Source organism: Hyperolius riggenbachi, chromosome 4, assembly GCF_040937935.1.
Source record: "Hyperolius riggenbachi isolate aHypRig1 chromosome 4, aHypRig1.pri, whole genome shotgun sequence".
Taxonomy (NCBI): Eukaryota; Metazoa; Chordata; class Amphibia; order Anura; family Hyperoliidae; genus Hyperolius; species Hyperolius riggenbachi.
In genome coordinates this window covers 431,394,823-431,410,472 of record NC_090649.1, presented here as the reverse complement: position 1 = coordinate 431,410,472, position 15,650 = coordinate 431,394,823, and the positions used below count along the sequence as shown (strand labels likewise).

The window sequence follows — 15,650 nt, the reverse complement described above, 5'->3', positions numbered from 1 at the left end:
ACTATGCTACTAGCTGACCTAAGGCCGTTTAAGAATGGGCTCTAGGTCTTTCAGTGCCGCCCATCGCGCGCAACCACCCACCCGCCATGCACGTGTGCACCCGCCGACTCGGCCAGCCGCCTCCTGCCCCATCCTGCGTCCTGTCCCAACGGCTGTGGCGGTTCAGGGCATGTGCAGTAGCCCAAAAGCACTGACACAGGGACAGGACGCAGGGACACTTGGATTTTATATATAGAGATTTTGTATTTTTTAGAGCAGAGAGGAAATTCTGAGTTCAGGTTCACTTTAATAGTTTAGAAAACGGAGGTGTCCTTTAAACGTTGTCAAGAGAGCAGCTGAGCTGACATTTGCAGGGGTGGATGGGAAAAGTCCTTGTCTGGTGTCATCTCTGCTATGTGGTCTCTGTGTTATTTTACATACATTTATAATGAGAGCAAGCAGTTGGATTTATGATTTTCATTAGTCCGTCATTTCGGTTATAAAATATTTCAATAATCAGACTGACAGTAGGAATCCCAGTGTTTTATGGCATGGTAGGGTCTAATAATGCCTCACTACGATTACCTTTTTACTGTGTAATTTAAGACACAAAGAACCATAAAATACAATCAATACATGGTTTAATATATGACTGTGGTGGAGGCTGCTGAAGCTTTTAACCTCTCAATCAGCTATTTCTTGCAGAATAAAAATTAACTCGTAGGGTTGTTTTATGCCTTCTGCTACTCTCACCTGTAACTCAAAATCTCACTGACAAAGCAAATATAGAAAAGAGAATTCCTCAATGTACTAAAGCCCAATTTCAGCAATTTATTCTTATGCATCTACCCCCTTCAACAAACCTACAGACGTGCCCCCCCTTCCCTCTAAAAATGTCCTCCATGCTTACCTCTGGAGGTCCGAGTCTGAAGCCTTTCAAAAATCCTGTTTTTATGTTGCAGTCCACATCATCATTATAACCCAAAGTCTTTAACCCCCTGAAATCCCGGGGCAACATTTCCACGACTTTCCACATTGTGGATTTCGCTGCCTGGGGTAGGCAAAGCTTTGCACAGTAGCTCTGCCTCCAGAACAGTCGATCTGCACCAATCACCGCCTCTCCCTGTCCCTCTCAGTGAAAGAAGACTGAGAGGGGCGGGGAGAGGCGGAGATCAGTGCAGATTGACTCCAGTAGAGGCAGAGCTACTGTGCAAGGCTCTGCCTCTACGCGGAAGGAGCCCCAAATTTTGCCCGGGGGATTGAAGTGGAGCTGTCAGCCATACTATCTAAAAAAAAAACACCAAATATACAAGTAGATAAATACTTGCTCTACTTACATAACATATGTATTGCACTGTTCACGTTTTGATTTTAGTGATTATCAATCCTGATGTAATTTCCTCCCTTACTCCCCTCTGCCTGATTTGCCCCCCCCCCCCCCTTCACGATAGAAAGTGCATTGTCTCATATATCGGCCAATCAGAGAGGAACAGAGGTGATGGAGGGGAAAACAGGAGGTAGAGAGGCTTCAGCCAATCAGGTTTGATTAGGTGAGTCTGAGGGAAAGTAGAGAAGCAGAAAAGGACAAACCAGCATGCCCTGCAACTTCCTTTTTGTGTACTAATTTTTGTGTGTACCAAGTAAGAGTCAGGTAAACTGGGGAATGATCATTTATCAACAAGAAAAGTATTAGTGATTTTAACTTTTGGATTGCCTGGTTAGCATCCTTATTACTTGTTTACCAGATAAAAATAAAGAATTGAGTTTTGATTTTATGCCCGACAGTTAAACTTTAAAGAGAGTCTGAAGCCTTTCAAAAAAACTGTTTTTATGTTGCAGTTTACGTCATCATTATAACCCAAGCTGATTCGCTGCAGGGACGCGGCAGAATGAGGTCTTTAACCCCCTGAAATTCCGGGGCAGAACTTCACTTTCCAGGTTGTGGATTTTGCTGCCCGGGGGAGGCAGAGCTTTGCGCTTTAGCTCTGCCTCCAGAACAGTCAATCTGTGCCGATTGTCGCCTCTCCCCGCCCCCCTAGTGAAAGAAGACTGAGAGGGGTGGGGAAAGGCGGAGATCGGTTCAGATTGACACCAGTAGAGACAGAGCTACTGCACAAAGCTCCACCTCTATCCAGAAGGAGCTCCAAATTTTGCACGTCCCTGAGGCGAATCAGCTTGGGCAATAATGATGAAGTGGACTACAGCATAAAAAAAGGTATTTTGAAAGGCTTCAGACTCTCTTTAGGTTTACCTGACCCGAGGCAAAGCTACTTAAAAATGACACTGAAGCGAAAATGAACGTATGAAATAATGAATTGTATGTGTAGTACAGATAATGAATATAACATTAGTAGCACAGAAAAGAGTCTCATATGTTTATTTTCAGTTATATACAGCTTTATTTATAGCATTGTATCATTCTGTCATATTTGCAGTTTACAAACCACACGCTGTATTTTAAGCTGTGAAACAGAGCAGAGCTAATGAACCTTTGAACTTTCCTGCAGTAAAATCTTATTTCAAACTGTCTCTCACTGTTTCTTGGCTGTTAAAGCTATTCAGAAAACAGGACTGAGTTTGACCAAGTTGGTCGAATAGCTCAGAGAAGCTCTTTTGCATAAATAACAACTCAAGTGTTTTAACTCTTCCTGCACTGGAAAACAACATGTAATTGTTTTCTTTGCTACTAATGTTCTATTTGTTACAGTGGGATGCAAAAGTTTGGGCAACCTTGTTAATCGTCGTGACTTTCCTGTATAAATCGTTGGTTGTTACAATAAAAAATGTCAGTTAAATATATAATATAGGAGACATACATGGTGATATTTGAGAAGTGAAATTAAGTTTAGGCAGGTTTAAATAAAATTCAGCAGGTGCATCAATTTGGCCATAAATTTATTGATTCCAAAGCCTTTAGAACTAATTATTGGAACTCAAATTGGCTTGGTAAGCTTAGTGACCCCTGACCTACATACACAGGTGAATCCAATTATAAGAAAGAGTATTTAAGGGGGTCAGTTGTAAGTTTCCATCCTCTTTTACTTTTCTCTGAAGAGTAGCAACATTGGGGTCTCAAAACAACTCTTAAATGACCCGAAGACAAATATTGTTAGGGGAAGGATACAGAAAACTGTCTCAGAGATTTCAGCTGTCTGTTTCCACAGTTAAGAACATATTGAGGAAATGGAAGAGCACATGCTCAGTTCAAGTTAAGGCCCTAAGTGGCAGACCAAGAAAAATATTGAATAAACAGAATTGACGAATAGTGAGAACAGTCAGAGTCAACCCACAGACCAGCACCAAAGATCTACAACATCATCTTGCTGCAGATGGAGACACTGTACATCGTTCAACCATTCGGCGCACTTTACACAAGGAGATGCTGTATGCGAGAGTGATGCAGAGGAAGTCTTCTTCTCCGCCCACAGCACAAACAGAGTCGCTTGAGGTATGCTAAAGCACATTTGGACAAGCCAGCTTCATTTTGGAATAAGGTGCTGTGGAATGATGAAACTAAAATTGAGTTATTTGGGCATAACAAGTGGGGTTATGCATGGAGGAAAATCAACACAGCATTCCAAAAAAAACAAAACACCTTCTACCTACAGTAAAATATGGTGGTGGTTCCATCATGCTGTAGGGCTGTGTGGCCAGTGCAGGGACTGGGAATCTTGTCAAAGTTAAGGGACGCATGGATTCCACTCAGTATTAGCAGATTCTGGAGACCAATGCCTAGGAATCAGTGACAAAGCAGAAGCTGTGCCGGGGCTGGATCTTTCAACAAGACAACGACCCTAAACACTGCTCAAAATCCTCTAAGTCGTTCATGCAGAGGAACAAGTACAACATTCTGGAATAACCATCTCAGTCCTCAGACTTGAATATAGTTGAAAATCTGTGGTGTGAGTTAAAGAGAGCTGTCCATACTCGGAAGCCAATCAAACCTGAATGAACTAGAGATGTTTTGTAAAGAGGAATGGTCCAAAGTACCTTCAAGCAGAATCCAGACTCTCATTGGAACCTACATGAAGCGTTTAGAGGCTGTAAATTCTGCAAAAGGAGGATCTACTAAATATTGATTTCATTTCTTTTTTGTGGTGCCCAAATGTATACACCTGCCTAATTTTGTTTAAACAATTATTGCACACTTTCTATAAATCCAATAAACTTTATTTCACTTCTCAAATATCACTGTGTGTGTCTCCTATATGATATATTTAACTGATATTTTTTATTGTAACAACCAACGATTTATACAGGAAAATTATGACTACTAGCAAGGTTGCCCAAACTTTTGCATCCCACTGTATGTATTACACACAATTCATTATCTCCTAAGTTTTTATGTTCACTTCAGGTTTGCTTTAAGACAAAGGTATGCACTTCAGAGATAAAAACAAAAGACCGAGAGCCCAAATGGTGTAGTATGGCAAAGATTAAAAAGCAAAAAAATAAATCAATGTGAATTTATACTCACAAACATAGGTTGCCCCTAGGCAACCACTCCATATGCAGGTGGGGAGAATTAGAACCTGACCCCACTCAGGTTTAAGATGTCGCTCTCTGTAGAAGAAGTAAGGAAAAATCCTTGCCACCCCAGGTGGACCGAATTGTATATAGGATGCGAATCAGAGGCGCCAAAAAGAGTAAAACAATTATAGGTAAAAAACATTCGGGGGGAGCTATATTCACCACCCGTTTCACAGACCAAAAACCAACAGAGACCACAATGTTTGGTCAAAAGAATTCACAATTTATTCGTACTCCCAGGTGCTACGCGTTTCACGGGATCAACCCGCTTCCTCAGGCAAAACAGGAGTACAAGCTAGAAATATAAAACAATAATATACATAAAAATAGGCCCCAAATGCTTGTAAACAATCAAACACAAAAGTGCGTACATAATGAGGTATAAATATCCATGCGGATATATGGTTTAAATTTATGCTCATTGGGATTTAATGGGATATCAATACATATAAAAATATATATATATAAAAAGGTGCTGCAACAATATACTTTCAACTCACATATATCCACTGCTCGTCCCATAGACTACCAATTGATAATTCAGTCTACCGACTAGTGGTGTGCAATACCCAAGAGAAACGCTGATGGTCTATTGCTGATAATAGGTAATCATATTAAGCAATTTTAGCATAGAAGGTATATCCTGTACTGTAGTGCTAAACATAACGTAAAACCTAAAGTCCAGTCCAACATGAGTAAACAGGACAGACTTACCAGTTGGGGGTCTGGAGCAAGTATGAGCGCCACAGTGGGGGAGCGAGGTGTGCTGTGTCCTATATGAAGTGTCTGAGTACGGAGAACGCCGTCTCCGTACTGTTCTATTCAACTTCCGCCGCGCTAGGCGGAAGTGGCGTACATCGCGCATGCGCCGGAATGTATCAGCGCCATTTTGGAGAAGGGCGCTGTGGGCATCATGTACGCCGCTCGTAAGCGGCTAATAGATGTTGATGAAGCGTCCCATGTGGCGCATAATAACATAAATTCCTGGCGCTACTCACATCTAGCCGCCAGTTAACATAGTGACCACGTTCTTTTATGTGACTTCAGCGGCTGGGCCAGGTGGTCGGGGCTTATATATCTGGACATTATATGAGCGAGATAAGAGAATTTAGACTGAATCTAACTTGGCTTACTAATCACCTATTGTCATGTTTGTAAACATAAAAGCCGGAACATGTGATTGCAAGCAAACAAGCCGCAATCTAAGGAATGTAACGGCATAAGGAGGTGTGCAGACCAGCATAAATAAGGATATGGGACACCTAAACAGAAATTTCCTGATCTATAGGTTGCAAGAGCATGAGAAAGATTCTTTTGTATAAACCAGCATACATGTAAACATAAATCACATGGGATAGTGGACGAGAGAGGCCCTGTAAATAGAAATAACATAGTTTGAAATAGAGCACAACATAAAAATGAAGGTAATAATGAAAATGGATAAAAATAAGTGTAATAAATTAAAATAGACAACCAGGGCCATTGATGCGTCTGCATATAAAAACAATAAAAGAGAGCAAACATATAGTAAAAATTTATCAATCATGGTGCAAATGGGACACACATCGATTAGGATATCGGGTATAAATACCGACTCTACTTTTTAGGTTAAAATGCTTTTTCCAGGACCTCGTTAAGACCGTTAGGAACCAGACTTTTTAGAATATTGATCCAATAAATCTCCTTCTGGCGCAAGGCTTCAAACGTGTTGGGAATGTGTGGGGAAATTGCCTCTATAAAAGTGATGCGGAATAGCAACGGATTCTGATCATGGTGAGTACCAAAATGCCTGGAGACACTATGAAGTGTTAGATTATTAATAATGTTTCTCTTGTGTTGGCCGACCCTGCTGCGGGCCTCCTGGGTGGTGCGGCCCACATATTGGAGGCCGCACGGGCAGGAGATAAGGTATACAATGAACCGAGACTCACAATTGATATGTTGTTTAATGGGGTAAATACTGGAAGTGACCACTGAACCAAAGATATTGGTCCTATTAACAAACTGACAAGCTGTGCATCGGGGTTTATTGCATGGATAGGATCCGGGTGTAGTGTTACCTTTGGGTAGTGCATCCCTAAGCCTGCTAGGTGCGAGTAGATTACGTAAATTAGGGGCCCTCCTGTACGTCATTGATGGTCTATCAGGGATAGCCTGCTTCAAATAGGGGTCCTGAAGCAGGAGGTCCCACCTATTTTGCAATACCGATCTGATGGTTTTGTGTTGGGCACTGAATCTAGTGATGAATCGTGGGAATGACAATTCTGGGGTAGTGGTAGATGTAGGTTTAGTGAGGGCCTTTTGGGTGGCTTTAAATCTGGCATCTTTTAGTAGCTTATTCGGGTATTTGCGTTCCTTGAACTTGTTAGTCAAAATTTTCGACTGTGAGTGGAAGTCCTCCTGATCGGTACAGTTACGGAATATACGTTTGTACTGGCAATAGGGGGTGTTTGTAGTCCAAGGTCTGTGGTGGTGGCTATTGAAGTGTATGTAGTTGTTTGCGTCCACCTTTTTAAAAAAGGTTTTGTTTTTTATTTTTACTCCGTCTGCATGTAAGGACAAATCAAGAAATTCTATATTGGTGCAATGATGTTGGGCAGTAAATTGTAAACCCGCTGTGTTATTGTTGAGATATTGAACAAATTGTGTGATGCAATTAGGATCACCATTCCATATAAAAATTAGATCATCAATATATCTTTTATAGAAAATAATATTCTTGTGAAACGGGTGTTGGGGATAAAATTTTAATCGTTCTAAGAGGCCCATGGATAAATTAGCAAATGAGGGCGCGAACGAACTGCCCATGGCTGTTCCAGTCAGCTGATGGTAGTATTTGTTCTGGAAACTAAAGGTGTTATGTGTCAGGATGAACTCCGCACATTGCGTGATGAAACTTCTCTGGGTCACTGGCATAAGCGGATTGGTGCTTAAAAAGTAATCTATGGCCGTAAGTCCAAAATCATGGGGAATATTTGTGTATAATGATGTGACATCGCAAGTGAGCCAGTGGTAATTTTCTTGCCAAGCTATATCCTTTATCAACTGTATGAGGTGTTGTGAATCCTTCAGATAAGATGGAAGTGACTGTACATGAGGTTGTAGATGATGATCGACAAAGACTGACAAATTACTTGTAGTGGAATCAATACCCGATATAATTGGTCGACCTGGTGGTTTGCTGAGTGTTTTGTGAATTTTGGGCAGATAGTAGAAAAACGGAGATCTGGGGTGTTGATTAATGAGGAAGGTTCTCTCACTTTTCGTAAGAATGCCCTTAAAATAGTGTTCGTTTATAAAGGCTTTTAATGTAATATTATATTCCTCTGTTGGGTCGTGATCAAGAATGGCATAATGCTGGGGGTTGTCCAACAGGCGAGAGGCCTCCTCTAAGTAATCTGTTCGATTAAGTAGGACAACTCCCCCACCTTTATCAGCAGGTTTGATTACAACGTCATGCATTGATTTAAGTCTATGGAGGGCGGATTGTTCTGCGTGAGTGAGGTTGGAGTAGGGAAAGTCGTGTAGGTTGATTTTGAGGAGGTCTTCTAGAACTAGGTCGTGAAGGGATTGTAATAGATGGCCTTTAGATGCTGTGGGGTAAAACCTAGAGCGTCCCTTAAGTTGAGTGGTAATATATCTCTCAGTGGAGACTTCTCCTGGGTTTATGATGATAGGTGGTATTAACGAATTGTCAGTGATGATCAAGTCATTACCAGAGTTAACAGATACGTCCTTGTGTTTTTTTATGGCAAAATGTCGTCTTAGCGTAAGCTTGCGTATAAATGCGTTGAGGTCAGTGTATAATTCATTTAGGTTTGATGTATTGGTGGGACAAAATGATAACCCTTTCTCTAGTAGTTGCGTTTCATGAACAGATAATAAATGGTCAGATAGATTGAAGATGCTCCTTAACTGTGTGTTGGAGTTGGGCAAAGTTGTCATGTGTCTTTTCTTATTTGTTTTACCTTTGCCCCGACTGCCTCTTTTCCGGGGTCTGGGTGTGGTCGCTTTATGTGATGTCTGGGATGGAGAATAACCCGATTGTTGGTAGGGCTCGGTAGGGGAAGAACAAGAGTGTTCTGGGTTAGAGAGGCTGGTAGGTCTAAAAAACACGCTGTAGCTAGAGTATTGTCCAAATTATCAGTGATGTCAGGTGTTTCGTTGGAGGCTGGTAGATCCCTAGAGGGGTCTGAAATCTGTGTGGATGTCTCATATACACTAAATTGAGAGGCCTTAATGGTGTCTGTAATGGTGTTATTGAAAACCTGACTGGCTAGTGTTGTAGTCTTGGGATCAGATGAGTGTGGAGCACACAGTGTGACGGGTGGCGGCCCTTTCAGAAACTTGTAAAGGGGTTTCATGTTGCTAGACTTGGGGATATTCTTATTGTGTTTAATTTTGATGTTAGGTAATTTACCCTTTTTGGATTTGATTTTGAAAATAGGATCCTTCTTAGTTTTACTCCTAGGGGTACTTTTACCCACTGGTGGTTTAATAGGGACCGCAGGAGGGTCGGCCAACCTCGTCTCCTTCAAGGGAAGAGAGTTAACCGTAGGTTTGTTAAACAGTGTTTTTTCCAGGGTGGTGGTGTGGGCAAAGCTAAACTTTGGTGGGACATACGCTGGGGGAAGTGGTAAGGGTGTGGCAGGTGCTGTGGTTGGTGGTGGAAATGTGGGTGGCGGCAGGGGACAAGGAGGTGGATAGGACGGAAAAATGCGGGGTGTTGGTAGGGGAACAGCAATACTCATGAGTGGCAATAGTGGGGGACGTGTGGGTATAGGGTTGACAATGGGGAACCGAGTTTTGCGCTCGCGTTCCCTATGTTCGGCATAAGCTAGCCGATCTCTATTCAATTTCTTTAATTTAGTGTCAATGGTGTCGACCTCAAATTTCTTCACCCGTGAGATAAGGTTGGACATAAGGAATTGGTAGGTTTTATTTTTGGAGTGTTGGGCCAGGGTTTGTCTCAGTTCTAAGATAACGGGTTGGAGGTCACTAACTAAAGAAGTTCTTTTTCTTATAATTCGTTCCATCATTCCGCTGGTGCAGACTTCAAGATAATTGTACCAGTCCTCCGTGTAAAGAAGGTCCTTAGGAAAGGATGACAATGTTTTAATACGTATACCGTCCGGCGAGATTTTCTCGGTTATATAGGTTTGTTGCATGGCGATATCAGCAAGGTTGAAGAATTCATCCTTCAACGCGGCTTCGAGTTTATGGAAAATGGGTTTGAGATCAATGTCTGGTATTGCAGGAATGTCGGATGTTGGCGTATTTGGAGGAATGTGTGGTTCGGTGTTGTTCTTGAACTGTGCGAATAAGCAAGTAAGACAAAGGTATGTTCATGCTGGATCCACATACCTCTGTGCTTTGTCCTCCCTTCCCCCCCTCCAGTCCCTGTAATCACTCCTTTAAAAATGTTATTGTGACCTAAGTAAAATGTTTACACCGGAAGAGGCATACTTACTATGATGTTCCTATCTTTCACCCTCCTATTTCCTGCTCTTTAGGGGGATGACGTAACGTGATGACGCACAGCGTCCGCACGCATGGATGACTTCAGCTGAAGTTGACGGATTACTGGAGCCGGGACCAGGACCACGGAAGGGACCAGGAGGATTCCGGGTGGATCTCACGGGCTACGGTGGGGGGTGGGGGTTGCTGGTGGAAGCCCCAGGTAAGTCTAAATTTCATTTTTATGCAGAGCTCAGGGTCCTTTTAACTGCTGTATAGTAAATCGAGCACAAGATGTCCTGTCTGTAGAATGATGTGACGATCTCTATGGTTTCCTGTATTCCTCTCTGTTCTAAGTAAGCTGCATTATCTGATGGCGGTGTAGGATTTAATCTCTGCATGTTTTTCCTCGGTACAGATTTTTGACTTGTTATACTGGGTGCCTATCTGCGTGTACAGACCACTCTGCTCCACCAAATTATACAATATAAGCATTTCAAAATAGTGTGTCGCATTAATCCTAGCCATTTGTAGAGCTGAACCAATTGGATTATTTCTTTCTCAACCAAGGTAAGATACCACTTTTTATTTATTTTTGTTCTGATTGAACTTGATATAACTGATATCTTTTTTTTCCATCAAACTATGTAACTATGTGAAATTTCACGGTAAATAATGCAATGGCTGAAATCCTGCGCAGAGGAGCTGTTTTCGCTCCATGCCTATCAAGGCTTAATTTTTAATTTTGCCTGGATTGTAGCAGTAAGAAAGATGGGTCATGGAAAATCTGTTATTTGTCATTCTATAGTAGCAAGTGAGACGTTTGCTTTGTTTTTCTAAGAGGGATGGCTGATGGAAAAATTGCTGTTTGTCTACAATAGTCAGTAAGGCACTTGCTTTATTTTTCTAGCTTGCAATGGAAAAGAAATTGGACCTCATAAGACAGACTTTAGATGGTGCCGTCTGGGTATCTGTGCTATGGGCCGGTAAGGTTGCGCAGTAACAAGTGTGCCGTCCTTAGTTTAATGCCTCTTTGGTTTTTAGTTTGCCGACATTGCTAACAATTAACTTGTGATTGCCCACAGGAATGTTCTGTAGCAATGGTAACTGATCACTGATTAGTATTGCTTGAATCTCTGATGAGGCTGAGGGGGACTGAATTTCTGAACTAGTAACCACATCAAGATGACCTTCCATTGCTGAACAAATAAACTCTTAATTCTCCTGCAAACAATCATGAAGACAATTTTCCCATCTGCTGGGCTCATGATGAAGGTGCCGATTATTACAGTAAAATGGCAGTGTAAACCATTACGGGATATTCAGGAATTCATTGGCCTACTTACCTTACTGGTAGGCTCAATGCCAGTGAATGGGTAGCAAAAGATTTTGTTTGGGTGAGGTCAAGAAAGGTTAGGGTTAGGGTAGGTTACTGCCACGGGTTTAAAGTGTATTTGCCCCTCTGGTCCCTCTGGTCCTCTATGCCACTTCCTTTCTGTTCAGGTGTCCTTTAAAGGGAAGGTCTGAGGTGATTAAAGTAGTTCTGAGCCTGCGCAGTATAGTCCGGATGACGTCAGCGTGACTCCGTGAGCCGCACGCTGAAGCGCAGTAGGCATCTTGTACTAGAGGAGACCCTGCAAGGGGCTGGAGGAAGACCGAGGTAAGTAGATTTTTGTTTTTTAATCACCTCAGACCTTCCCTTTAAAGTACCCCTGAATCAGATTTTTTTTACCTACTTGTAATTCTGACTTATGTGCGGTGCTGTGACATATGTCACCGCACCATCTGCACCCTCCAGCGCCCCCCTGTGGCCTCTGTTCTGCTCATCTGTAATCTCCAACTGAGCAGAATGTCGAATTTGGACGGGGAGGAAGTGGCAGTTCCTCTCCCCTAGCTCACCCCTAGAAACTTCACTCCTCACTGATGGTTCCTAATATCACTGTGTGTAAAGGCACACCGCGCAGGAGATCTGCGACTTGTGTGGGCTTAGGGCGATTGAGGTCAGAAGGATAGGACACAGTGGAGGACGTAGGGTCCAGGAGGACAGTGGCCAGAATGGGGCTGTAGGAAGCCCCAGGTAAGTATAGAAACTGCTACATGAAATGTCTCAGGTACACGTTATTTTACTGATCAACTGTGAGAATGTCACCTAAGAAAAAAACATAGGGCTGTTTCAGACGGGCGTCTCATTTAGATGATGCCAACAGAACACAGGGGACACAGGAGTGATGAGGGTAGCTGATCAGGGCCCACGGTGAAACGATGGGATCAAGCACAGTGTGTGTGAATGACGGGAATAGCTGGTACTGTTGTTTAAAAAAACACTTCCATTCATTTGAATGAATGAATTTCCATTCGCTTGAAGAATGAATTTCGCATCCCTCGCAATCACTGCACTTACCGCCCGTGTGAACCGGCCCTTAGAAGAAAAAGTGCATTGAATCGGGCCCAATATCTTTTACCTGATTGTTTTATCCATAATACGATAATTAAAAAAACCACATAAATAAGCACAGTCCTTTGATGTTTCTTACGGTTAAATAGACGTAATGGGCAGCTGTCTATATCAGTTCTTATTGAATGTAATTATTTATCTGAGATAATAACACAATGTTATCATCATATGCAAACATGCCTGGCCTGAGAATTTTTCTTCCATTTAATATGTATAATCTGTGATAAAGGCAATAGGTGTAATGTTGAGTAACCTTCTGAGCACTGAACAAAAGACAGCTTATTTGTTCTTTCCATGAGGGTCATGTACCTTTTATATCTCGCAGAGCGAGCATCTCGGACGAGCTCTTCCTAGCGTGTGTATGAGCCTCTACCTAGTGCTGCAGTATTTACTGACCAGCCAGTACCTGTTATCATTTTGTCAGTTGTAAAACATCAACAAGATTTCATAGAGTCACTGAAGAGTACTGATGATCAGAAAATGATATACAGTAAAGATCCAGATATCCAGAGCTCAACTAACCAGCAGTCTCAACCAACCATCACAAATCACTGGCAGTACTCAAAGTCGTGGAGGCCAACTTCTTAGGCTTCTTTCGCAGAGAGACAGGATGCAGCCACCATCCAAAGCAAACTGTGGTTTATTGGAACATTCCAGTGAATAAATCCAGACAGACATGTCATACAATCATCGTCATATGTAGGCCGGGATCTCTGTGCCAAACACATGCATGTGGAGGTAGGTGGTGGGCACTCGATTGACCTACGATGGCTGTTTTGCATTCTTCTGGACACTTGCGCTTGCTTGATCAAAGGTACACAGGTCTTTTTAAAGTTTTATATGAGTGCCACACTACGCATCTTTATCTTATGTACCAACTTCTTGTGGGCTCTGCTGTGCTTAAAGATTGGGTTCCACAATCTATTCTCCAAAGACCGGGGAATAGATTTCAGAGAGCCACTGGAGAGTACTGATGATCAGAAAATTATAGTAGTTAAGTGAAAATTACTGATAAGTGAAACATTTGAGTTCAACTCAGTGACGTAGCTAAGGAGCTGTGGGCCCTGATGCAAGTTTTACATTGGGGCCCCCCAAGCACTCTATATATAACAATTGATACGGCGCACTAAAACCTGCCAATGGCAATTACAGTGTCAGAGGTGCAAGAAGGGGATGGGGAGCAGTTTGTTAATGATTACCACTATTCAAAGTATCTATAGAAGTGATTATTATGAGCACAGGACCAATAGAGAGCGAATACTGTAGTTGAGGAGGGGACCTTCAGGGCCCCTCTGGCACAAGGGCCCCTATTGCTCTGCTCCTGGTACAACTAACTAAAATGGTTATATGGTGATTCAAAAGCTCTGTATTTGGACAAACAACTCATCCATTGATTTATTTTTATTTTTGACTTTAAAGATTTTTATGGGAAGTTGTCAGGTTGTGGTTATTCTTAAGGTTACAAACAGGAGTTATAGTCAGTAAGGGAGGGAGAGATTGGGGCAGAGGATGTCTGGTGTGCAGCTAATCATGCCTTAGAGGAGAACATAAAAATGTCTTGACTTTGTCTCTGAAATCCCATTCAAAAGATATTCACACTCCCGCCATACAGACTGGTTTCCAATATGCAGGCAGGAAATGTGAATATCTGAGGAATGGGACTTCACAGAGGCAAAGTAAAGGTATGTAGCTCAAACTGCATCAGAGTAAAACATCCAGAGTTTAGATACACCTCAAGGGCAGCTACAGGTTATTACATGTATTATTACATTGTACCTGATCTTTTGCATTTTATTTTGATAATTGGGTTGTTGTGTGGTTAACACAAAAGGAATAGCTTCAGAGTCATTTGAACTAGGTTAGAAACAGGTGGTGAATCCAGTGTTGTGGAAACAGCAGTTTGGCAGCCATATCTCTCACATCCTGTCCCAGGCGGCGACCACAGATCTGATCATTCATGACAGCCTAGGGCAAGCCATGTTCTTGGGAATGACGTTGGACAAGACATTTACTCATCTTTCAACTATTTGGCATACACTCTCACCTTCAACCAGAAATAAGTGGGCAAACGACTGTCACTGGATGCTTCTTTGTAATGGGAAATGGAAGGACTGACTCCATCACATGGAATACTGCCAGCAGGCCAAAAATTACTCCCTTTACCGATTTAAAATATAGGCATCTGGGGCCTTCTTAGTAAAAGAGGCTCCCAGATGCGTAAAGAAGCTGGCAGGACATAGGCAATAGACACTTTTCACCTGCTTGCCTATGTTTGACAGGAAGCATAAGGGCAAGAGAACTTGCCCAAACAGGTTCTTTACTGGCCAAGGGGAGATACTAAATTACATTGAATTAGCCGTCGCCTGATTTTACATTCTCCTGAGGGTTACATAGGACCCCTGGTCTTTGAACAAATAGTAGTGCATGGGGCTTGGCATAGAGTAGCAGAAGTCAGTGGTGGTCTAGGAGACTTGGTAAACAGTAGTCTACAGATTTTCAACTGCTAGGTATAAAGCAGAGAATGAGAAGTAGGCCAATATATGGTAATTTGTTCCAATTTTCTAGAGAAAATTACTTAATTCATTTATCAGCACAATAATAATATATAACGGCCATTATGAATCATGATAACATTAACAATATGATCTTCATTCTACATTTCCTTCATTATAATATCCTGCTGAAAGATCAGCCTCCAGTCCATTTTACCATTGTTAACACTAATGTCATGAATTGATCTGATTAGAATAAGGGCAAATGAACGTGCTAAAAAAAGTTTTTTACTGTCTGGATGGGGGGAGGGGCTTAATTAAATTGAATTAGCTGTTAGCTGAGTTTACAGTTCCCCAGGGTTGCTTAGGGCCCTTGGTCTTTGAACAAATAGTAGTAAATGGGTCTTGGCATAGAGTAGGAGAGGTCAGGGGTGGTCAAGACTGGTGTGGTAGGATATTTTTGGGAAGTCATTTAAACCGTAAACTCCACTGAGGGCCCTTTTACACTTAATGTGTTGGTGTGCGTTAGTACATGTTGATCCCATAGCAGTGCATTGTGAAAAAGATTTCAGTTAAAACACGTATAGTGGGACCTGAGCCATGGGAAAACATGGACATTATTTTGAAAATCAGTTTTCTTTCAGTTTTAGCTGAGAGCAACTGATGAAGTGTAAAAGCGACCATAGGAATACCATTATACACTCTCCTAAAGGGCTAATATTGTGAAAAACTGTAAT

The 15,650-nt window shown here is 42.0% G+C and overlaps 1 long non-coding RNA gene across 1 annotated transcript in view; it reads left to right on the top strand.

Annotated features, from left to right (window-relative positions):
* The window catches only part of LOC137570923 (uncharacterized), a 114,469-nt gene extending 103,284 nt beyond the window's left edge, over nucleotides 1–11,185 (top strand). The window contains exons 3-5 of the long non-coding RNA XR_011031241.1: nucleotides 10,385–10,536; nucleotides 10,877–10,952; nucleotides 11,052–11,185. This is a non-coding gene — a long non-coding RNA (uncharacterized lncRNA). The remainder of the gene's footprint in view (nucleotides 1–10,384; nucleotides 10,537–10,876; nucleotides 10,953–11,051) is intronic.
* The last annotated feature ends 4,465 nt before the right edge of the window (nucleotides 11,186–15,650 follow it).